This window comes from Carcharhinus amblyrhynchos, chromosome 10 (assembly GCF_965287045.1).
Source record: "Carcharhinus amblyrhynchos chromosome 10, sCarAmb.v2.hapA, whole genome shotgun sequence".
Taxonomy (NCBI): Eukaryota; Metazoa; Chordata; class Chondrichthyes; order Carcharhiniformes; family Carcharhinidae; genus Carcharhinus; species Carcharhinus amblyrhynchos.
The window spans coordinates 58,976,195-59,000,661 of record NC_137333.1 but is presented as its reverse complement, the minus strand read 5'-3'; positions in this window follow the sequence as shown (position 1 = coordinate 59,000,661).

Sequence of the window (24,467 nt, the reverse complement as noted above, 5' to 3'; positions counted from 1 at the left end):
CCTTATTCCCATGGAATATTTTTTGTTGTGTTTGAAGTTGTTAGTATAGCATTGTCAATGGTAGTTTCTCCATTGTTAAGTCTCAGCAGTTAAGTAAACTTGCACCATTGTCTGTTGCTGGACTACCTCACTCTGGGCACAATGTCCAACACCAGCATCAAAACATTAAACTGTCCTCAGTTCAAAGTGTAACTGCAGACCCCCAGAGCAATATTAAAAGACCAAAGGCAGAATTGGGTTTGCAGACAGAGGAGTCATAAAATTCTCTGGGTGGCCTTTCTGCTGCCCAGCCCTGACCTATTTGCAACTTTTCAGGCCACTTAAGGACCTCCTCTCACTGCGCCTCCAATTCTGAGGCCGATGAGTGAACATCAGTGATGGGGGAGGGAATCTCGGCAGCTTATCCCCTACTTGGATCTTGGGTTTAAGTGCCTCTAGTTCAGCAAACCCCACACCTCCTTTTGAAATTTGATTGGTTGGCACCTCTCTGAGGCAGGACTTTTGCCTGAGCTAGGTATGGAAAGCTTGCCTTCACTTTATAGAAAGCTTAACCCTCCTTTGAGGTGTTTCATGTGTCCAGGGCAGGGATGTGTTTCCCTGCCAACTTCTCTGTTGATGGGGTAGGAAAATTGGCCATTGGAAAAATTCTGCTGCCTTATCACAAATGACATAGTTGGCTCAGAATCTTCATAAAATTGTATAAATTATTCATATTGCACACTTCTGAGACTGCTTTCCTTAGATTGCAGTTCTGCTGGATCAAGTTCAAAAATGCAATCCAGTGATGCAAAGGGTTAGAGATCTCTTGAATTTCCATCTGTATAGTGTGGTGCACTCTGTGTAGCTTTCACCCCAAGACAGGATGAAAACTCCATGATGAATCGTTTTCACAACACCAAGATTTTGTCAACAGGTCTGCAAACACTAGAACACAAGCCAAATTGAAATTTCTCACTAACGCCACAGACTATAAGCTGGGGAATAGACCTATGTCAGTAAACTTCTTGCAGTAATTTATAAGTGGCAATTTATGGGCAAACGGTGGCATAGTGGTTAGCACTGCCAGATACCTGGGTTCAATTCCCAGCTGGGGTCACTGTTTGTATGGACTATGCACATTCTCTCCGTGTCTGCCTGGGTTTCCTCCAGGTTCTCCGGTTTCCTCCCACAGTCCAAAGGTGTGCAGGTTAGGTGGATCGCCCCCTTCGTGTCAGGGGGACTAGCTGGGGTAAGTGCATGAGGTTATGGGGATAGGGCCAGGGTGGAATTGTGGTCAGTGCAGACTTGATGGGACCCCTTTATTCCCACTCTGCCAGTCAGCCAATCCTCTATCCAAGCCACGATCTTACCCTTAACACCATGGATAGTTAACTTATTTAACAGTCTTCTATGTGGCACTTGTCAAAGGCCTTCTGGAAATCTAAATAAATCACGTCCACTGGTTCTCCTTTATCTAATTTGTTTGGTACTTCCTCAAAGAACTCTAACAGATTTATCAGACATGAGGTCCCCTTGGCAAAGCTATGCTGACTCAGTCCTATTTTATCATGCACTTCCAAGTACTCTGAGATTTCATCTTTAATAATGGACTCTAAAATCTTGCCAATGACCAAAGTCAGGCTAACTAGCCTATAATTACCTCCCTCCTTAAACAGCAGTGTTATGTTAGCTACTTTCCAGTCCTCTGGTATCCTCCCTGCCTCTACAGATTCCTGAAAGATCACAACCACTGCCTCCACAATTTTCTCCGCTATCTCTTTTAGAAACCGGGGGTGTAATCCATCCAGTCCAGGTGATTTATCCACCATCAGACCTTTCAGTTTCCCCATTATCTTCTCCTTCATGATAGCCATTACACTCATCTGTGTCCCCTGACTCTCCTTGAGTTCTGGCATCCCACTGGTATCTTCTACCATGAAGACTGATGCAAAGTAACTATTCAGTTCCTCTGCCATTGCTTTGTTTCCTATTATTACTTCTCCAGCCTCATTTTCCAGTGGTCCAATGGCTATTTTTGTCTCTCTCTTACCTTTTATGCATTGAAAAAAATCTCTTTCTATCTTCTTTTATATTACTAGCTGGCTTACATTCATATTTCATCTTCTTCCTCTTATTGCTTTTTTAGTTGTCTTCTGCTTGCTTTTAAAGGCTTCCCAGATCTCTGAATTCTCACTATTCCTCGCTACTTTGTATGCTTTTTCCTTTGCTATTATGCTGTCCTTGACTTCCTTCGTCAGCCATGGGTGCCTCGTCCTCCCCTTAGCATGTTTCCTCCTCCTTGGATGAATTTCTGTGGTGCCTCCCGAATAACTCTCAAAAACTCCTGCCATTGCTGCTCCACTGTCTTCCCTGCTGGGCTCCCTTTCCAATCAACTCTGGCCAGCTCCTTCCTCGTGTATTTGTAGTTACCTTTCTTTAACTGTAATACCATTACATCTGATTCCATCTTCTCTCTCTCAAACTGCAGGGTAAATTCTATCACATTGTGGTCACTGCTCCCTAAGGGTTCCTTTACCTTAAGTTCCCTAATCAAGTCTGCCTCATTGCATCATCAAATTCAGATCTTTGCCGAACCAAGAGATGTTCCCCAGACTAACTCCTCAACTGTACACACTGTGTTATAACTATAAGCTGGCCTTACTTATAGATCTATTGAATTGGATGTTGCTTGGGAAGAGGGAAGTCTTGAAAGAGTTCAAGTTCTTATGAACATTCTTTGGATCAGAAAGAGTAATTTCTGCACAAACTGTGTGGGTGTGCTTAGTAGCTCTTATAATAGTCTTAGACCATTGTAGTCCTGTTCATATATATGCATGTTTTCTTTATTGAAATAAATAGATTTTCAGTAAGTGTTCTACCATACCTGGACTGGTCACAATTCTCACTGGGTCTTATGCGTGACTCACCATTCCAGTGAACAAAATCATACACCACCATGAGCTGGTGTTCGAGGTTGGGACATCTTTGCAGGTAACTTCAGCCAGTTTGTGACATTATCAATGTCCACAAATTGCAGATGCAGGTAAATTGAGTGTCCATCCAATCTGAAATTGCAGTTTGCTGAGCATCATAAGAGGAAAACGAATGGATACATTTTCTGTCTCAAATTACACTCTTGTCAGAGTTAAGGTGAAATGAGTCAGCTGCCACAATTTCCGGGCTGTTATTTATAACTGTGTACACTCAATGCTGAAGAAATAAAATAGAAGATGAAAATTTTGAGGCAATCATTTAGCTTTTATTTTATATTTACTTAATCAGCTGGATATTTGATGCGTAACATAATAAAAATGCACCTTTACAAGAAATAACTGATTTTGAACCATGAGAATGAGAAAGCTGAGGAGAATGAAGAAGAAAAAAGGCATAATGAGAAGAAGCATGTGAAGGTCAACCCGACCCTTGAGTCTCTGCCCTCTGTTCATCTGCCACAACTTATTTCATCTCACATGGTGTGCCACATGCTTTTTCACTCACCCACAGCAGCACAGACGTTCATCCAGGAGAATCGAGCAAGTAAAACGGAATGATTTCTCAAGCTGAAGGAGGGCGAAGTTGGTGAAAATGTGACACTATTCCAGCAAGGGCCAATGAAACTCCTGTCTATGATTCTGCAGTAATGGGACAGAAACATGTGATTTAGGTAAAGGAGTTAAAGTTTATTTATTAGTCACAGGTAGGTCACATTAACATTACAATGAAGTTATTGTCTAAATCCTGTAGTCACCACACCCTGGTGCTTGTTCAGGCACACTGAGGAAGAATTCATCATAGCCAATGCCACTAATCAGCACATCTTTTGAACTGTGGGAGGAAACCGGAAGAAGCCCACGCAGACATGAGGAGAATGTACAGATTCCGCACAGACAGTGACCCAAGCCTAGAATCAAACTGGGTCCCTGGAGCTGTGAGGCAACAGTGCTAACCACTCTGCCACCATGCCACCCATAAGACCGTTTGAGAAATTTTATATCTATTTGCTGGGCCCTGAGGACAACCTCTGAGATGTGTGGCAACTGATAGTTGCATCTTTGGAATCAACATTCCTCATTTGCCTAACAGTGAGTTTGCAGCATCCCCGCACATAAACACCAGTGGGTGCTTCATTCTCCATTGGGCGAATATACTGTCTCATTGGTGGCAATTAGGATCAGAATAGATAGTGTCAAGCATTCTGGCTCCCAGGCCTAAGAGGCTAATATGAAGGCCTCTTTCTTGGGCTTTTAGGATCTGCTACCTGCCATTAGAGCAGCCATCCCACTGATCAGTGGGAAGACTGATGTAGTTAAAAAATGGCAGTTGAAATAAAGTTACCCAATTAGCTCTTGTCAGCAAAGCTAAGCATCCAGTTTCCTCCTAGAACATCCTACCAGTGGCACGCAGAAGATGATGTTAGGTTGCTTGGGCAGAAGCCCCAGATGTGCAACCAATCATGGATTCCCACAAAAAGAAAATTGCCTTAAAGGGCAGGATCTAAACGAGGTGAGGGGTAAAGGTGTGCAGCCTATCAATCCCAAGAACTTTTTTGAAACATAGAAAATAGAAGAATGCGTAGGCCATTCGATTCTTCAAGTCTACTCCACCATTTATTCTGATCATAGCTGATCATCAAAATTCAATATCCTGATCCTGCCTTCCTCCCATATCCTTTGATCACTTTAGCCCCAAGAGATATATCTAATTTCTTCTTGAAATCACTCAACATTTTGGCCTCAACTACTTTCTGTGGTTTGCAGCGAACAAATACCTAACTCCCTACTCACCTCAGATGTGTCCAGGAGAAGTACTGTGGGCAGAACAAGAGAAAGAAAGACAATTGTAGATATCCAGAGAAGTATGTTAGGAAAGTGTAGATTGGTTTGTGTTCATTTTGGAGACTATTCTATTAAGGAGAATGTGTGTTGAAGGCCTGCTTTGTAAATCATGGAGATTACAGAAAAAGGGTGCAGTTGTTCCATCTGATTTATTTAATCAGGTGACTATTATTGATGTAGTCATGTGAGGGAATAGAGATCTGATGCGTTGCAATGCTCTGAAATGGGCGCAGGATTAAGGATTAGCTCTTTATTTGAAGGGGGGAAGGAGTTAAGACACTAATGGCTAAAGTTGGTTGTGTCAAACATGTCTGATGCCTTTTGCAGCAATCATTAAGCAATCCCCCATGTTACTAATGCTTTATTCCATTTACTTATATCTCTAAAGTTGCTAGAGTCACCTTTCTGGATGGTCAATTTAAGCAGTGAATGTATATTTATTAATTCTTGTATATATCCCTGAAGATTGAGACTGGGTTTTCCTGCAGGCTTCAGCACCCCAGCGTCAGGATCAAATAGGAGTCCTGAGGCTAAACTTGTCGGCAACAAGATGAAGGACACAATCTTCCACATGGTGACCTCCTAATTGCACGTCCATTCGCATTTTCTTATTAAGGACAGTGAGCAGGCTTCCAATGCTGCAGCTCTAATCAAATGGCCGCTACCCCTGGAGCCTTAGCAGCCCAACCAGGAGAAGTAGGCATGATTGAGATAGGTCAAGAATCACAAGGGTGATTGAATATGGAGGTGCCCTTGTTGACCAAAGCAGAACGGCTGCAAAAAAAACTCCTGAAGCTGGCAAGGGCTTGGAGTGGAGGGGAAATCCTTCTGTAAGGTCAGATGTGGTTGTGAAAGTGGCCTTTCATCCTCACGTCCCCATAATTGGAACATGGAGCCTTCTTCTCTGATGACTTTCATGCATGCATGGTCACCTCCAATGAGCTGGTGGTCTCCGCATTCGGCAGCGGCCACTCCACTGGTGGGAAGGTTCCGACCACAATACTAATTGAGATCTTAACCACTCTATTTGGCTGCCACCTTCCTGGAATAGGCCTGTTGCCAGAAAGGCCCCTTGCAATGGGAATGCTTTGGCTAGCCAACCTGGTAGAACTCCACACTATTTCCCAGCCCCAGATGCCAAACCTGTCTCCCAGAGTCAGGAAAATACAATGTTCTGTCTATACCCACATGTTGACTTCTGGAATTTTGTTTATTTCCTGGACTCCCCTATCTATCTCGTTAAAGCAGTTCTCAAGTGTTGCCTCAATGTTTCTTATAGATCTTTTGGTTTCTATATTGGTTAGGTGCAGCCTGCTGTGTTAGTTCATTCTGTTCCAAAAATATATCAATGTCACTGGCAAGGCCAGCATTTATTGCCAATCCCTTATTGCCTTTGAGAAGGTGGTGGTAAGCTACTTTCATGAACTGCTACAGTCTGTGAGATGAAGGAACTGCAACACTGTTGTGAGGATGAAGTGACTTGAAGGTGAACTTGCCAACTTCACATGTTCCCATGTGTCTGCTCCCTTAGTCTTTCACAGTGGAATTACTGTTAATGCAGTCCTGCTGCAGTGTATCATGTAAGTGGCATAACATTGCCGCAACGATACACCAATGGTAGAGAGAATGAATATTTAAGATGGTGGATTAGGTCTTGAATGTTGTTGGGGTTTCTGCATGTTGTTGGAACTACAACCATGCAGGCAGGAGGAGAGTGCCCCATCACCTGTGATTTGTGCTATGTAGGTATTAGAAAGGTTTTAGAGTGTCACAGAATTCCCAATTTTTGACCTGCTCTTGACTTCACAGTATTTATATGGTTGGACCTGTTCAATTTCTTATCAATGTTGACCCCAGGATGTTGGTGGAGAGAGATTCAGCAATCATAATGCTCTTGAGTGTCAAAGAGAGATGGTAAGACTCATTCTTATTGGAGATGGATATCATCTGGCATCTGTGTGACATGAATAATAGTTGCCATTTATTAATCGAAGTCTGAATGTTTTCCACGTTTTGCTACATGTAGGTAAGGATTGTTACAGCTTGCTAAATGTAGGCAAGGATTGTTACAGCACCTGAGAACTTACAAATGGACCTGAATACTATGCAATCATCAGTGAACATCCCTATTTCTGAACTTATTTTTGGTTTCCAGCGGCAGAGGTGGCTCACCGTTGGCCGCTGGCAGGATCTTCCAGTCCCATCAATGTCTACAGTGTTTTGTGTGGTCACCTGTCCCACCTCCAAGGAACCCATTCTGGTGGCTCACCTTTGGTGGACCAGAAGATCCCATTGACCAGAAAGGGCCAGAAAATCCCGCTTAAGGTCATTGATGAAACAACTGAAAATAGTTGCATGTGGGTCACTATCCTGAAAAGCTCCTACAGCAACGTCTTGGGGTTGAGATGATTGGTTTCTAACAGGTATGACTCCAACCAGAGTAGACTTTTCCCCTGATTCCTACTGACTCCAGTTTTTCTCAAGCTCCTTGATGCCGCACTCTGTCAAATACTGCCTTTTGTCAAAAAGGCTTTGACTCCCGCCTTTTGAGTTCAGTTCTTTAGACCATGCTTGGATCAAACTATGATGGGGCCAGGTGACTCTGATGGAACGCAAACTAAGCATCGGTGACTGGGTTATTATTGAGCAATCCTGCTCAATAGCACTGACAAAAATACATTCCATCACTTTGCTAATGAATAGAAAACTGATGGGCAGTAATTGGTTAGGTTGGGCTTGTCCTGCTTTTTGTGGACAGGACGTGCCCACAAAATTGTTCGCCTTATTGGGTACAGGCCAGTTTTGTAGCTGTACTGGGTTACACCTTGGTTAGGGGCAGAGATGGTTCTGGAGCACAAATCTTCAGTACTATTACTGGAATATTGTCACAGTATCTAGTGCCTTCAGCTGATCCTTGATATTATATGAAGTGAATTGAATTGGCTGAAGATTTGCATCTGTGATGCTTGGGACCTCAGGAGGACACTGAAATGGATCATTTACTTCTGGCTGAAGATTGTTGTAAATGCATCAGCTTTGTCTTTTACACTGATGTGCAAACACCTCTATTACTGACAATGGGGATATTTGTGGCGCAAGACAGGAGTGTGATGAAATATTCTCCACTTGCTGAAGGAATGCAGTTCCATAAACACACAAGGAGCTCAACACTATCCAGGACAAAGCAGCCCGCTTGATTGGCACTCCAAACACCACCTTCAACATTCACCTCCCCCACCACCCACACTCAGTGGCAGCAGTGTGTTTGATACACAAGGTACACAATTAGCCAAGGCTCCCAAACTTAGGGGTGGGATTTTCCGGCCTCACTTGCCCTGAAAACCAGAAAATCCCATCCAAAGTCAATGGACCTTTCCATGGTCTCTCCTTGCCCGTTCTAATTTCCATGGCAGGCGAGATGGCAAAATTCCAGCCAGGATCTCTACAACCTTAAAGGGCAAGGGCACCAGGCACTTGGGAATGCCACCACCCAAAGGTTCCCCTCATAAGTCACACAAAATCTTGATCTGGAACTATATCACCTTTTCATCACTGTTACTGGATGAAAAGTCTGGAACTCCTTTCAAGAAAGTAGCTCACCACACCTTTGCAAGGTCGATGAGAGTTCTGCAATAAATGCTGGCCTTACTAGCGATGCTCACATCCCACAAAAGAATATAAAAATAATTAGAACTGTGAATCACTTTAGAAGTAATTAATTGCCTTTGAAGCATTTTGGAGTGTCCTCGAGGGCCTGAAAGGCAGTATATAAATGCAATTTCTTCCTCTATTATTTGCTGTTCTATGTCATTGCTTGATTGATTTGTCCTTTTTCTCCTGTTGTGATCAAAGAGATTCTACAACCTTAGATATCTGTCATAGTTTCACACAGATGTTAGTAATAGATACTGTAATAAAACTTACATTATATAGTTGTGTAAGGAGCAATAGTGGCAGATCAGATTACTTTTTTGCATTTCATTTTCCTTGTGTTAGAACATCAAATATTCATGAAAGCCTAATTTGCTGAACAACAACTGCATTCAAATAGTTGCCATATGCTAATTGGAAATAGTTCCAATGCCAATTATCCACCTATAATAAAAAGAGAAAATGCTGGAAATACTCATCATGTCAGGCAGCATCTGCGGAGAGAGAAATAGAGTTAAGGTTTCTGGTCACTGATCTTCTCTCAGAACCTTCGTGCATTCGAACAGCTTTAGTTGAAAACATTGTCACAGAAAGGTGCAGAATCTTGGTGTTTGGACGATTGTTGAAGAAGCGCAGCTTGTATTTCATGATCACGGATGTTCCATTGACTGTATACAACTGGTAAATGAGGAATACATGATTTCCGGAGCCGGATTTTCTTTTTTAATTATCCACTTATTAGGTCGCAGATAAAACAGGTTTCATCTGCCTTTGAATGAAAAACATGACCCAGTTTGTAGTGAATGCAAATAACCTCAAGGGTGTTTTTTTCACCTTTGCACGATGAAAGCACATCAAGAATGAACAAGTTATATAAGCTAAGCAAGCAGAAACTGGATTTCAAAACTCAGTTCAATTTACTGCACACAGAAAATATTATTTGAAATATAATGCCATATATATGCACATTTCCTTTTCTACGAGAACTATACTCTGACCTTTCTTGTAGAAGGTGTGATGTATCATGAAAAACAAAACATTTTTTTGCAGTTACTCGCTGGACAAGGATAAGTTCCCTCAATAACTCTAGATTTGTCTTTGTTGTGCGATTGACCTTTATCAGTGCTGATTGGGAGGATGCTGCTCACAATGTGACGTATTAATCAGATTCATTGAACAAAGAAGTTGATTGCTGGCAGAGGACCTTTCTGCAATGACCAGCAGTCTCATCATCCAGCTGAATGCCCATCAGACTTGAGAGTGTATATGGAAGGAAGAGCATTTTGGTTTATGTAACAACTAACATAGTGAATATTGATTTTAAGATCTTGAAGGATGCTGCTTCAAATGCTAACAATTTAAGGGGAAGACTGTCATACTGTAGAACCAGTGTGGGGGAGTGTTGTTTAAAGGTTCATTCATTCAGTCATAAGATTACAATGGGTAAAAGTGAGTAATATATTTTCTCCATTGTGAAACAGGATGAATCCCTGTGTAGGAATGATAAAAGAAAACTAGGAGAAAAATCACGACAATGTCCTAAAAGATAATTGCTACACAAAAGCTGATGAACCAAACCTGAATATAGGCAATCTGGGAGTCATGGCCAGTAGACTTAGGGATTTAAGGGGCACATGTACACCGATCACCAAAATGTGGTAATCAGATTCAAAATATAAACAAAGAGGCTAATGGAATTTTAGCCTTTATATCTAAAGGACTGGAATACAGGAATAGAAGTCATACTTTAGCCGTACAAAGCTCCGGTTAGAAATCACCAAGGTCAGGATTTTATCAGCCCCACTGTAGCATGTGTGTCACCCCGCCCACCCACCTGCCCCCAGTGAATGTGGCCATTTACTTCACTGGAACTGTAATATTCCGCTGGGTGGGACTGACTATAAAATCCTGGCCCTCAACCAGGAAGCATGGCGGGTGGGCAAACTTAATTTGGCATGAGGCCAAAAAAACAGTTTTCTGATGGCAAATGCACTTCAACAATTATGTTCTTGGGATTTTAAGGGCAGCTCAAGCTTCACGACGAACAATGTTGGGAAATCTGTTTGCATGCATTGGCTTGTCATGCATTTTCATCAGAAGATCAGCTTGCTGGAATTAAATATTAAATTTAGTTTCTCACCAGCGAGAATTTAGATTATTCATGTTTATGGCTGCACCTGGCGAGGTGACTTCTTCCATGATTAACAATCATTGTGCTCTTTGGGGAGCAGCTATAAGTATTGGCCCATGCTGAAATCTGGGTGATGCAGTGTAATTAGCATGGATGATTACCAAGGAAGGAAGGAAGGGTTAGTGGGGAAGGGTGAAGCTGTGGCCGGACCAAGGAGGAAGGGATAATGCAGAATGTCTAGGTGTCCTTTAAATATAGTGCTCAGACCTTCAAGTACCATAAGGTAATGGAATGGTGGCAACTTTCTGCCTGCCACTATCGCAAGAGTCGGTGATGTTTTGTACATGCATATTTAATGAGCACAACAGTGCAAGATTGTACATCGTCAGCCATCCTACCCTCCAATGGAAATCACTTTTATTTCTGCACTAATAAATGAACTTAGATTCTGAATGGAAGGCTACCATCTAAGATATAAATCAGCTATGATCACATTAAATGGCCTGAGTCCTGGAGAGCACACTTCAGTTCTGCTACAGAAGATCAACATAACATGGAAGGGACAGTTATTACAAGTGATAAACTCATTTTGATTGACGTAAGGACTGCTCTGATGAAGAGTTATTGACCTGAAACATAAATTCTTCTCTCCACAAATGCTGCCTGACCTACCAAATATTTCCAACATTTTCTGCATCAATTCCATATCTGAGAGTGGCTTCAGAACTGAAAGATTGACAGTCAACATGAACATCTCAGTGAGGTAGCTTTAGAGGAATGCCAAGATCAAAGAATACCACTATATTTTGCTTTCATTGATCACACAAAGGCATTTGATCATGCAAGCAGAGGTGGCCTATCCAGAGAACTGTTTTGCACCAATGATACTATACTCACATCCCAACCTGAGGAACACCTTCAGCAGTAAATGGACAGGCTGTCTCACATTTGTAATGAATTTGCTTTGACCATCAGCATCAGGAAGGCATTCTCCCCGTGTCTGTGTTGGTTTCCTCTGGGTGCTCCAGTTTCCTCCCACAGTCCAAAGATGTGTGGGTTAGTTTGGTTGGCCATGATAAATTGCCCCTCGGTGTCAGGGAGATTAGCTGGGTAAATACATGAGGTTACAGGAATAGGGCCTGAGTGGAATTGTTTTATGGTGCAGGCTCAATTGTCAAATGGCCTCCTTCTGCACTGTATGGATTCTATGATCATAGCCCAGGAACCTACCATACCACCATCATTCAATGTTAACAATGTAACTCTGGATGTTGTTAATAGCTTCACATGTTTAAGCTCCACAATTACACGACTTGATAGAAACATGCATTGCAAAAGCTGCATTGTTGTATCCAAGCTGAGTAAAAGAGTGTGGAACAACAGTAATCTGACTGAGAACACCAAACTGCAAGTCTACCAAGCCTGTATGCTCAGTGCACTCTTCTACAATAGTAAGATCTGGCTAGCCAGGAGAAAAGGCTGACCAGTTTCCAGTCTCAGATCTTTCCTCGGCATCTCTTTGCAGTACATGGTCACCAACTCGAAGATGTTAATGCTAATTCCATCAACATACATTGCTAAACCAACAATGTTTGTACTGGCTTGGCCATGTTATTGGATGGATGATGGTCACGTAACTAAAGACTTCTGTCTGATGAGCAGTCTATTGGGTCACAACAAACGCACAATCCATACTTCCCTACCAGGCCATCTGAAAGTAAGATATGAACATGGCAGACATTCGGAGATAGTTGCCAATGGCTGTGACTCCTGGAGGCTGACTGTCTGCTGGGACAATTGCAGAAGCAGGAGGCCCAATTGACAGACAACAGGCTCCAGAGAAAATAGAGAACAGAGAATCCTGCAACTTTTCAGTCCACTGTCCTTACCTGCAGCAAATAGAGCAGAGACTGCCATTCCAGAGTGGGGGTCTTGAGCCATACAGCATGATATTTAACATTGAGTTGATCACCAAAGACCAAACTATTGTCTCACAAGACAGAAGACAGCCAGAGATCCTTCACTATTTGCGTATGAATGAACCTTACATCGATGGTTTCGTTTGTAATTCCCTTCATCTTGGTAGGCCAGTCAGATGCTAAAAGCTTTCTGCTCTCCCTACGTGCTACAGTCTTTCTGGCAAGAATCTGGTAAAAATGATCCTCAGTATATGAAGTGTTACTCACTTGACGCAGACAGAAATGAATTTTAGGTTGACAATGATCTCCTGATGGCCTGGAAGGAAACTATGGCATAAAATGGAAGGCTGTGGTGATCTTAAGTTTATTTGACTGTTTGTAAGTTGGGCTACAGAAAATGATATGACTTAATCACCAAAATGCAGTCAAGAGTCAGCAAAGTCAATTGTCCCTGAAGATGCCCAAGTAGGAGTGGTGTGGGCAGTAAACAGGTCAACATACCATTTGCCTTCTTTACTACCTGCTGTACCTGCATGCTTACTTTCAGGGACTGATGCACGAGAACACCAAGGTCAAGGTGAGTATCCATCTCTCTCAATTTACATGCATTCAAATAATAATCTGACTCCCTATTTTTTGCTACAGAAGTGGATAATCCCACGTTTATCTGTATTATACTGCCATGCATATGCCCACTCACTCAGTCTCTCCAAATCATATTGAGGCATCTCTACATCCTCCTCACAACTCACCCTCCCATCCAACTTTGTATCATCTACAAATTTGGAGATAATCCATTCAGTTCCCTCATCCAAATCATTAATATATAATGCAAACAGTTGGGGTCTTAGCACAGATCCCTGCAGTCCCTCATTAGTCACTGACTGCCAATTGGAAAAAATCCCATTTATGCCAACTTTTTGCTTCTTGTCTGCTAACCAGTTTTCTATCCATCTTAAGACACTACCTGCAATCCCACGTGCTTTAACTTTACATAGTAATCTGCTATGTGAGATCTTGTCGAAAGCCTTCTGAAAGTCTACATAAACCACATCCATCGGTTCTCCCTGGTCAACTCTACTAGTTACATCCTCAAATAATTCCAGTGGATTTATCAAACATGAATTCCCTTTCATAAATCCGTGTTGACTTTATATGATTATACCATTGCTTTCCAAATTCCGTGCCATGAAATCCTTGATAATAGATTCTAGAAACTTCCTTACTATCAACTTTAGGCTCACTGGTCTATAGTTCCCTGTTCATTAGTTCATTGGTTCATTAGTTCATTAGCTATCCTCTAATCTGTAGGAACCACTCTAGAGTCCAAAGAATTTTGGAATATGACCACCATTGGATATACTATTTCTATGGCAATTTCCTTAAGTACTCTGGAATGACGATTATCAGGGAGATATTTCCACCTTCAATCCCATTAATTTTTCCAAAATCATTTTTGTACTAATATTGATTTTCTTCAGCTCCTCACTAAAACTTGTGTTTCTCTGAACTTCCAGTACATTATTCATGCTTTCCTTTGTGAAGACAGAAGCAAAATATGAATTTAGTTCCTTAGCCATTTCTTTGTTCCCTATTATGAATTCCCCTCTTCCTGACAATAAAGGGTCTACATTTGTTTTTGTCAATCTTTTTCTCTTTACATACCTTTTTAATGGCACTTTTTTTCAAGTGCCATTGATGGAGAAAACCACCACTGCCAATTTCAACACTGCTTTTCCTCCCCAACATCAGCCATTGCCTATATCAGGGAAAATGCCAGCCAAAGAGCCTGAAATTCTGTGGGAATACTCAAAGGATATGAATTGTGTCTGATTCTATATCAATCAGCATGCTGTTGGAACTTACATGTGACTGACCCCTTGAATTATGAAAGATACCTTTTGATGTTATTTTGTGCTGTATGAATTTCAAAGCACCAAGGGGTATAAATGTAGCCCAGTGGCAAATGCATTTTTATGAGTGAATTTCTGCTTTTGCAGTATGAGTTAAAACTAGCGGAGAGCTATGCCACTATTCAATTTCCTCCATTAACTTTGCAAGATAGACATTGTAACTAGTAGTAAAATGGAAATTATAACCAGAATTTAGAGACATTATTTGAAATAAGGGCTATGAATCAACTAAAGTTTAATCTCTCTCCTCAACCAAGAAAGTGGCGATTTAATCATTTGGGATGTAGGTAATTATAGATATAAATCTATAATTTATGAATATATGACATTGAATAGTGAATCATCTGAGGAACATTATTTTAGAGATTGTTGCAATAAGACATTAAACCATGTTCTTGCATATAAAACTTTCTGCTTTGCCAATAAAAATTATTAATGAATATTTTATACATATAATACAATAAATCTTCAATTTTAATATACCTTCCTACTACATATACCCCACATTTAGGACTGTGAATCCAGGAGAACAATATATTCATATAATCTCCACTCCTGTACACACATACACACATTTTCCTTCAGAACTGGCAACATAAAAGTGTTTGGTTGTTCGACCAGCTGTTCGTGCAAGACTCAAATGCAGGAAAGCTTACTGTACCTAAATATTCTGAAGTGTTTGGCAATAAAGCTACTGACTCTGAGTTCCTGGAAATGAAAACTAATGCATAACTTTGATGAGGTTTATGAAACAATTTCCATCATTAGTCATGAGAAGTTGCAATTCACTGAAATATCTGCATCTCAAACAATGACAGAAAATTCACATAAGACACCAGTTTCGTGATTTGAAAGAAGGAAAGAAAGAGGTAATGAACTGTTCTTGAGTAGTGAATAACATGTTCTTTGAACAACATGTGAAATAGGGAGTGGTTCAGTTTTGGTTTTGTCTTGTTACCACCCCTTTAGGCAGACACTGTAAATGAGAACTTAGAAGGAACCAGTAGTCCTCAACCATTCTTCACACCTATGTTGCAAAGATTGTTGCTATTGGCTGTCCAATAATAGATATGAGAACAAGTCAAACACACAGTTTGAAAAATATTCAGAATTCAACTGGTTAATGGTATGACAGTAAAATATGATTTGAACAAAGAACAAAGAAAAGTACAGCACTGGAACAGACCCTTTTGGCCCTTTAAACCTATGCCAGTCATGATGCCCTAACTAAAAATAACCTGCCCTTACTCAGTCCATATCCGTCTATTTCCTTTATTCATGTATCCATTCAGATGCCTCTTAACTGTTGCTAACGTGCCTACTTCCACCACATCCTCTGTCAGAGCTTTCCAAGCACCCATCACTCTGCATGAAAAACTTACCCTGCACATCTCCCTTAAACTTTTCCCCTCTCACCTTGAACCTGTGCCCTCTCGTAGTTGACATTTCCATCCCTGGAAAAAGCCTCTGACAATCCATGTTGTCTATGCCTCTCATGATTTTGTAGACCTTTATCAGGTCAATCTGAACTGAACTAAATGAGATTGGCAGTTAAGCATTTGTAGCTTTGCTAAGAGATCGAGGAGTATAAAAATATACAAACTAGGAACATCCTTTGAGTGGAGATGATTCAAAACAAACTAAATGTTCATATAAAGGCAGATAAATTTTTAGTCTTTACATATCTCAATAGTAACTGTTGGACAACTGTTTTTATTGTGATTATGATGCACAGTGCAACTAAAATCTGAGTACATTTACATTCTTACTCTTGATTTTGGACACAAATGGACAATATATATGAGTTTACATACTGGATGTGTAAGAAACTAAAATAAGCATTATGCATTACACTATATGGTGTGTTTATAACATGACAGAAAAATCAATATTGCAGTGATGGTAAATATGACAATGTTCATCTTGAATAATCTCATTAGCTGAATCAATTTGTGATGTCCACATGAAACAGAATAAATTCTGCATTGTTAATAACAAACTGCAGATGTAACCACATGTCCTTCATTAAAATAATTAGAATTTAATTTGGTTTTTATTTAGTGCAAGTACCAATGACATATTAAGTCTTTTCATTCAGCTGGAACAGAAATTGAACATTTTATTAAGTTGGAAATTTTAATGTACGGAATTAATTAGATAGAAGTTTGGGCCTGGAGACGGCATCTCCATATAAACTATAACTAAGATTGGGGGGGGCAGGGGTGGAATTGTACAAATAACTCATTATCAACTGGACTAATGCATGTTGCTATAGTGAAGTTAGGCCAGTACGGATAGCACTACACTTGTTGGGCTACTGTGACAAAAAAAATCAGCATGAAAGAAATTAATTAGACAGAGATACAAATATATTCCTATAAGAAGCGATATTGTTTATTTCTTTGCAAAGATTTAAGGCAGGTTAAATTCTCTCAACAACCAGGAATCCTTCTAAAAGGACTCAATGTTACCCATTGGACATGTGTGTATTTGTCATTGGATCCTAAATTCACTCTGTTATTTATGAAACTACAAACATTATATGACCGCATCAATGCATCTAAGTTTGGTAACTTTTTTTTAAACGGGTGCTCACCAGGCAATTGACTGACTGTCTTACTGATCATCAATCTATTTTCTGACAGCTTCATGTTTGTGAGCATGATGTGAGTGCTAAACGCACCAGAACAATTTCAGAAGTAAATCCTAGACTGTGAGGATCAATTCTGGGGTCTTCCGAGTTCAGGTCAATATCCTGGTCTCAATGTGCCCTTCCGTATAAGGCTCTGCAACTAGAAATGGGAAGGAATATTTACTGCTGTAGCAGAGTTTACAAGTCAGGAGCAGGAGAGTCCAAAAATAACTCCTCAATACAAGCCCAATGCCCCTGGAAAATGAAAAAGGTACCCTCTGGGTCCTGTGTCTTTCCTACCTGTCTTTTTCCATCCTCTGATGGGGAAGCACCTTGGCAAAGGATATCATTTGGATTTCTTTAAAATTGGGTCCTAACCAATCAATGATTGACGGGTACACCAAGGATGCCCACTCTCACTTCATTAATATTGCAATTATTAAGTCCTTGTGGAGACAAAGTCCCACCTCCACATTGAGAATAACCTCCATTTTGTTGTGTGGCATTGTCACCATGCTAAATGGGACAGACTTCGAACCGATCTAGCAACTCAAGACTGGGCATGCATGGGGTGCTGTGGGCCATCAACAGCGGCAGAACTGTACTCCAGCACAATTTGCAAGCTCATGGCTCGGAACATAACCATTAACATCAAGTCAGGTAGTCAACCCTGGTTCAATGGAGACTGCAGGAGGGCATGCCAGGAGCATGAGGTGTCAACCAGGTGAAGCTACCAAACATGATTACTTGCATGCCAAATGGCAAAAACAACAAGTAATAGACAGAGCTAAGCAATCCCACAACCGATGGATCAGATCTAAGCTCTGCAATCCTTCCACCTCCAGTTGTGAATAGTAGTGAACAATCAAACAACTCACTAGAGGAAGACGCTCCACAAATATCCCCAACCTCCATGCTGGAGGAGAACAGTACATTAATGCAAAAGACAAGGCTGAAATATTCACAGCAATCTTCAGCCAGAAGTGCCGGATGGATGATCCGTTTTCAGTGGTGCCCAGCATCTCAGATGCCAGTCTCCAGCCAATTCGATCCACTCCATGTGATGTCAAGAAACAGTTGGGTGCAGTGGATACTGCAAAGGCATTGGGTCCTGATAACATTGAAGACTTGTGCTCCAGAACTTGCTGCTCCCCTAGCCAAGTTCTTCCAGTACAGTTACAACACTGACATCTACCCAACAATATGGAAAATTGCCCAGGTTTGTCCTGTACATAAAAGGCAGGACAAATCCAACCCCGTCAATTACCGTCCAATCAGTCTGCTGATGATCGAGAGTAAAGTAATGGAAGGAGTCATCGACAGTGCTATTAAGCAGCACCTGTTCAGCAATAACCAGCCCAGTGATGCCCAGTTTGGGTTTAGCCAGGATCACTCAGCTCCTGGCCTCATTACAGCCTTGGTTCAAACATGGACAAAAGAGCTGAATTCCAGAGATGAGGTGAGAGTGACAGCCCTTGACATCAAGGCCGCATTTGACTGAGTGTGGCGTCAAGGAGCCCTAGGGAAACTGGAATCAATGTGTATCACGGGGCAAACTCTCTGCTGGTTGGAGTCATACCTGGTACATAGGAAGATGGTTGTGGTTGTGGAGGGTCAGTCATTTCAGCTTCATGACATTCCTGCAGGGGTCCCTCAGGGTAGTACCCTAGGCCCAACAATCTTCAGCTGCTTCATCAGTGGCCTTCCCTCCATTATAAGGTCAGAAGTGGGGATCTTTGCCGATGATTTCACAGTGTTCAGCACCATTTGCGACTCCTGAGATACTGACGCAGTCCATATTTAAATGCAACAAGATCTGGAGAATATCCAGGCTTGGGCTGACAAGTGACAAGTAACATTCACGTCACACAAATACAAGGCAATGACCCATCACCAGTAAGAGACACTAACCACTGCCCCTTAACATTCAATGGTGTAACTATCACTGAATTCCCCATTGTCAACATCCTTGGGGTTACCATTGACCAGAAACTCAACAGGACTCACCACATAAGCTACAAGAACAGGTCAGAGGCTAGGAATACTGCAGTGAGTAACTCATTTCCTAACTCCCCAAAGCCAATCCCCTATCTACAAGGCACAAGTCAGGAGTTTGATAGAATACTCCCATTTTCCTGGATGGGTGCAGCTCCAACAACACTCAAGAAGCTTGACACCATCCAGGACAAAGCAGCCCATTTGATTGGCACCACATCTACAAACATTCAATCCTTCCACCACCGACACTCAGAAGTAGCAGTGTGAACTCTCTACAAGATGCACTGCATCAATTCACCAAAGATCCTTAGACAGTACCTTTCAAACCTATGACCACTTTTATCTAGAAGGAAAAGGGCAGCAGATAAATGGGAACACCACTACCTGTAAGTTCCCCTCCAAGCCACTCACCATCCTGCTTTGGAAATATATCATCTTTCCTTCGCAGTTGCTGGATCAAAATTCTGGAATTCCCTCCCTAATGGCTTTGGGGGTCAACCCACAGCACGTGGACTGCAGCGATTCAAGAAGGCAGCTCACCACCATCTTCTTAAAGGCAACACGGATGGGCAATAAATGCTGGCCAGTCAGCAATGCCCATGTCCCATGAATGAATAAAAACAAACCTTGCTTATTGACGTCTTAAAACATACTGCAACATCACCTCTGAAACAGTAGAGTTCCTTAAAAGGCTGGAAATAAAATGAGAAGAAATTGTCCCCTTCGTTATTGTTTGAAAATGCCAAAATTATGATGCAATATTTATTATTTTGAGTAAAATTCCAGCATCTAAGTGGTTTTTACAGATGTATGAGGTGGCTATACTCACTGTTGTCTGGAGGCTTGTGTTCAGTTAACATGTCAGTCTAAATACATCAGATCAAGAAGGAGTGTGTTGATATAAGCAGTGGCATTACTTTATAAAACATGCTGTGCTCCCATTTATTTACAACCTGAAGCTATTGATATCCAGCTGTGTAGTCAAATGTATCCTTTCTACATGATGACCAACTTAACAGTGCTGCATGATTGTAATCAATTTCATAGTCAAAGTTAAGCATATCAGAAGAATTGTACTGAGTTCTGTGTGGGTTAGGGATAACTAATATTCTGGGTAGAATTAATTTGTCTTTTTTTAACATGGCAAGAAATACTCAGATTATATTGGAGCATTACAGATCTCAGCTGCGCTGGATTGAGGAGGAAAGAAAAATTGTCTGTGTAAACCTTGGCAGCTATTTATTGCATCCATCAGTGTTGTCCTCAACTCATTATTCCTTCTTAAACAACTGACCTGAATGGGGTGAGGAGTTAAAATTCCACCCATATTTTCTCCACCGCTAATAATATCAGGGCTATCGCTGAACTATCTGACTACCAGACTGACATTAGATTCTTAATAAATGGTAATTTCCTATGACTCACAGTTCACAATTATTCAAGAACTCTGGAATAAAAGAAAGAGGAGCAAAATTTCCCATTCCACCCACCATGGGAATCATAGCAGGTGAGGGGCAAACCATGGAAAGAGCCATTGACCTCGGCTGGGATTTTCCGGTTTTGGGATGAGTTAGGGGAACTGAGGGAAGGCTTTTAAGGCATGGCAGGCTATAAAAATTATTCTGTTTCCTGATGTGAGGAGGAGGCAATGACCTAGTGGTATTATCACTAGACTATTAATCCAGAAACTCGGCTAATGTTCTGGGGACACAAGTTCAAATCCCACCATGGCAGTTGGTGGAATGTGAATTCAATAAAAAATATCTGGAATTAAGAATCTATTGATGACCATAAAACTATTGTCAATTGTCTGAAAAACCTATCTGTTCATTAATGTCCTTACCTCATCTGGCCTACGTGTGACTCCAGAGTCACAGTATTGTGGTTGACTCTCAATTGCCCTCTGAACAAGGACAACTAGGGGTGGTCAATAAATGTTGTAAGAAGTCTCACAACAGGTTAAAGTCCTACAGATTTATTTGGTAGCACAAACCACAAGCTTTCAGAGTGCTGCTCCTTCATCAGGTAAGTGGGAGTTCTGTTCACAAATAGGGCATATAAAAACACAAATTCAATTTACAAAATAATGGTTGAAATGCGAGTCTTTACAGGTAATCAAATCATAAAGATACAGACAATGTGAGCAGAGAGAGGGTTAAGCACAGGTTAAAGAGATGTGTATTATCATTCATCCATTGTCGTAGTGTCTGCATGATCTCCCCAGTGTACTATGCCTCGGGACATCCTTTCCTGCAGCATTTCAGGTAGTTGAATACCGCTCGACAATCACCAGGCAAGAGTGTTCTCTTCCTGTTGGGGAACTCTTCAGCGGTCATGGGCATTTGGCCTCCAATCTTTGGGTAAGCATTCTCCAAGGCGGCCTTCATGACACGCGACAAAGCAGAGTCATTGAGCAGAGACTGATAGCCAAGTTCCACACATGAGGACAGCCTCAACTGGGATCTTGGGTTTATGTCACACTATCTGTAACCCCCACGACTTGCCTGGACTTGCAAAATGTCACTAACTGTCCTGAATGGGGACAATACACATCTCTTTAACATGTGCTTAACCCTCTCTCCACTCACATTGTCTGTACCTTTCAGACTTGATTACCTGTAAAGACTCAAATTCCAACCATTATTTTGTAAACTGAGTTTTGGCTTTATGTGCCCTGTTTGTGAACAGAACTCCCATTTACCTGATGAAGGGGCAGCTCTCCGAAAGCTAGTGGCTTGTGCTACCAAATAAACCTACTGGACTTTAACCTGATGTTGTGAGACTCCTTATTATGTTTAACCCAGTCCAATGCTGGCATCTCCACATCAATAAATCTTAGCCAGCTAGCAACAGCCTTGTCCCACAAATGAATTTAAAGAAAGGATCATATTAAAATGAGGCCTGGAATGCAAAACAGCTCCAGAATCATGTAACTATGGTGCGGGGTTTCTGGAATGACTGAATATTCAAAGTATTGAAGGGGACTTAAAAACTTCCCATGTGAGTAATTGGACAAATTGTTGTGCAACTTATGTGAAGATATATATGGATTAAAATTAAATTCAATTGTAATTTTAAAGCTCTGAGTACTGATTTACACTAATGATTGATACTAATATTAGTGAATAATATTTCTCTCTAGCCATATCTATTAATTAATCTATTCAAAGTGCACATTTCCTGTCAATCTTGGGGAAGGTTAGTTTCTCATGTACAATTTCTTCTTGCTGTTTTTTTTATTTTCATACAACACAATAACATCAGGTCAAAACTAACACTTAAAACAAAGAACATCCTTGAAGAATGAATCAGCTTTAAAGTAAATGTCTTACTCACATCCTTACCTCTGTACTGTTCTAAATCCAAGGATAACAGTGAAACTTCAACGCCTTTCCCATTTGGTTTCAGTGATTTCCCATTACTCAAGTTTTTCCGTGCTCTCCCACATCATTTTCTGTCCAGTCCAAGCTTTTCCCACCAGCCTGGCTCTTCAGCACTGCTCCAAATGCTGAAAGTCCCTGACTTTTAAGGTCCCATGTAACAATGGCAGTACCCAGTGCCAGCTGCACTTATAGGCAATCATCTTTCTCCCTCTAGCCTGCCAACACTGAGCAGAAGGCTCCACACAACATGACTGTCATACAAAGGTGAAATGCCACAATTTTAATTTTGTGCAATTAAAGCAATTAAAAAATAACAATCAAAATATTTAATTAATAAAAATTCAAAATCCAATCACTTCTTTCATTTTTTTCTCACCTTTATTCTTTTATTGAAATTAATTCTGCGTACTCATTCTCAGCAAGTAACCTTGCCCCCAAGAAGCTTACATAAATAAAATCAATGCTCACTGCCCACATTTTTCAGACAATTTATTTAAATGTTTGGAAAACCATGGTCAGTATGTGATTAAACTTGTGATTTGAACCTCCAGCAGGTAGGATCCCTAGCCTTTCCCCCGCAACACAATCCACCCACCTCACCCAGGGTTCACGGGCTCACAAAATTCAATTAGGTCTGTGCTTGAAAACATTTGTCTTTCATCCATATGTACATAGGACTGTTTATGAAGCTACTGATTTATTATTGTACATGCGTTAAGGTAATATTACTTTTTAAGTCATTTCTGAAATGATCAGTATTTTGCCACTCTATTATTGATTTTTTCAACTGCGTTGCCTAAAATAATCACTCATCTGGTATAGTATGCACCGTGCAGAAGTGGGTGAAAGATAAGAAGAATTCCTCTTAAGGATTGTGACTGGCAGTTATAAAGTTATTGCTAAGCCTTTCACAATCATTAGAGCAAAATATGCTTGCTTTCATTCATTCATAGTCACCAATAAAACCAAGGTTTTATTCATAGCATATTACCATGGAACGGCACCTATTAATACTACACATTTAAAAGTAAGGAAACAAGAGAGCAGTTTTTTCATTGCTGTTGTTTTTAGATTCAATGGCAGTGCCAGACTGCTCTCTGCAGTCTGCAGTGCCAGGGGAGTGTTCCAAGGGCAAAGGGTGTTGCGTTGGGGTTTGTTGCAGTTTCATAAGGTGGGATGGGGTGGAGGGGGCTCTGTGGTGGTGGTAGGGTCTGGAGTTCCGTGCGGGAAGTTCTGGGGGTGAGTTCCATGGTGGGGGATAGATGGGCAGTTGGTAGTTCTGTAGGGGGTAGGGGGATTCAATTTTTATTAATTTACATCTTGATTGTATAAAAGTATAAGTTGCTGGTCAATTAGACCTCGTCCCGCCAGCATGATATGTGACCAGCCCCTTTTTTTTGGCGAAGTGTTTAAAAATACTACAGGAAAACCTGCCAGCTACCTTGGCTTTTTCCACCTGAGAAAACACTTTGCCAAAAATGTCAAAATTCCTTTCTGTTGTGGCTAAGGTTGGAAAATTAGCAGCAGGCACTGGAATTTCCATTACCAAAAAGGATCATAGCAACAATTCTGCAGGAACATCATCAATACGTCCTTCACCTTGGCACACTATCTGGATTTGGACATAGATTTATAGAATCCCTGCATTGCAGAAGGAGGCTATTCAGCCCATCAAGTCTGCACCGACACTCTGTCAGAGCATCTTTCCCTTGCCCAATCCTTGTAACCCCATACATTTATTCTGTTAATCCCCCTAACCTACCCTTCTTTGGACACTAGGGGCATTTTACCATGGCCATTTTACCATGGCCAATCCGCCTAAGTACAAACTTCTTTGATCATCACTGGTTTAATACCCTGGACTTTCCTACTTTGTGGAAGTATCATTGTCATAAGAACTACAGTGGTTCAAGAAGATGATCCATCACTACCATATCAATGTAACCAGGTACGAACAATAAATGTAGCCTTCCCAGTGTCGCCCATATCCTGAGAAACACTAAAAAGATAAGACTGAGAAACAGTA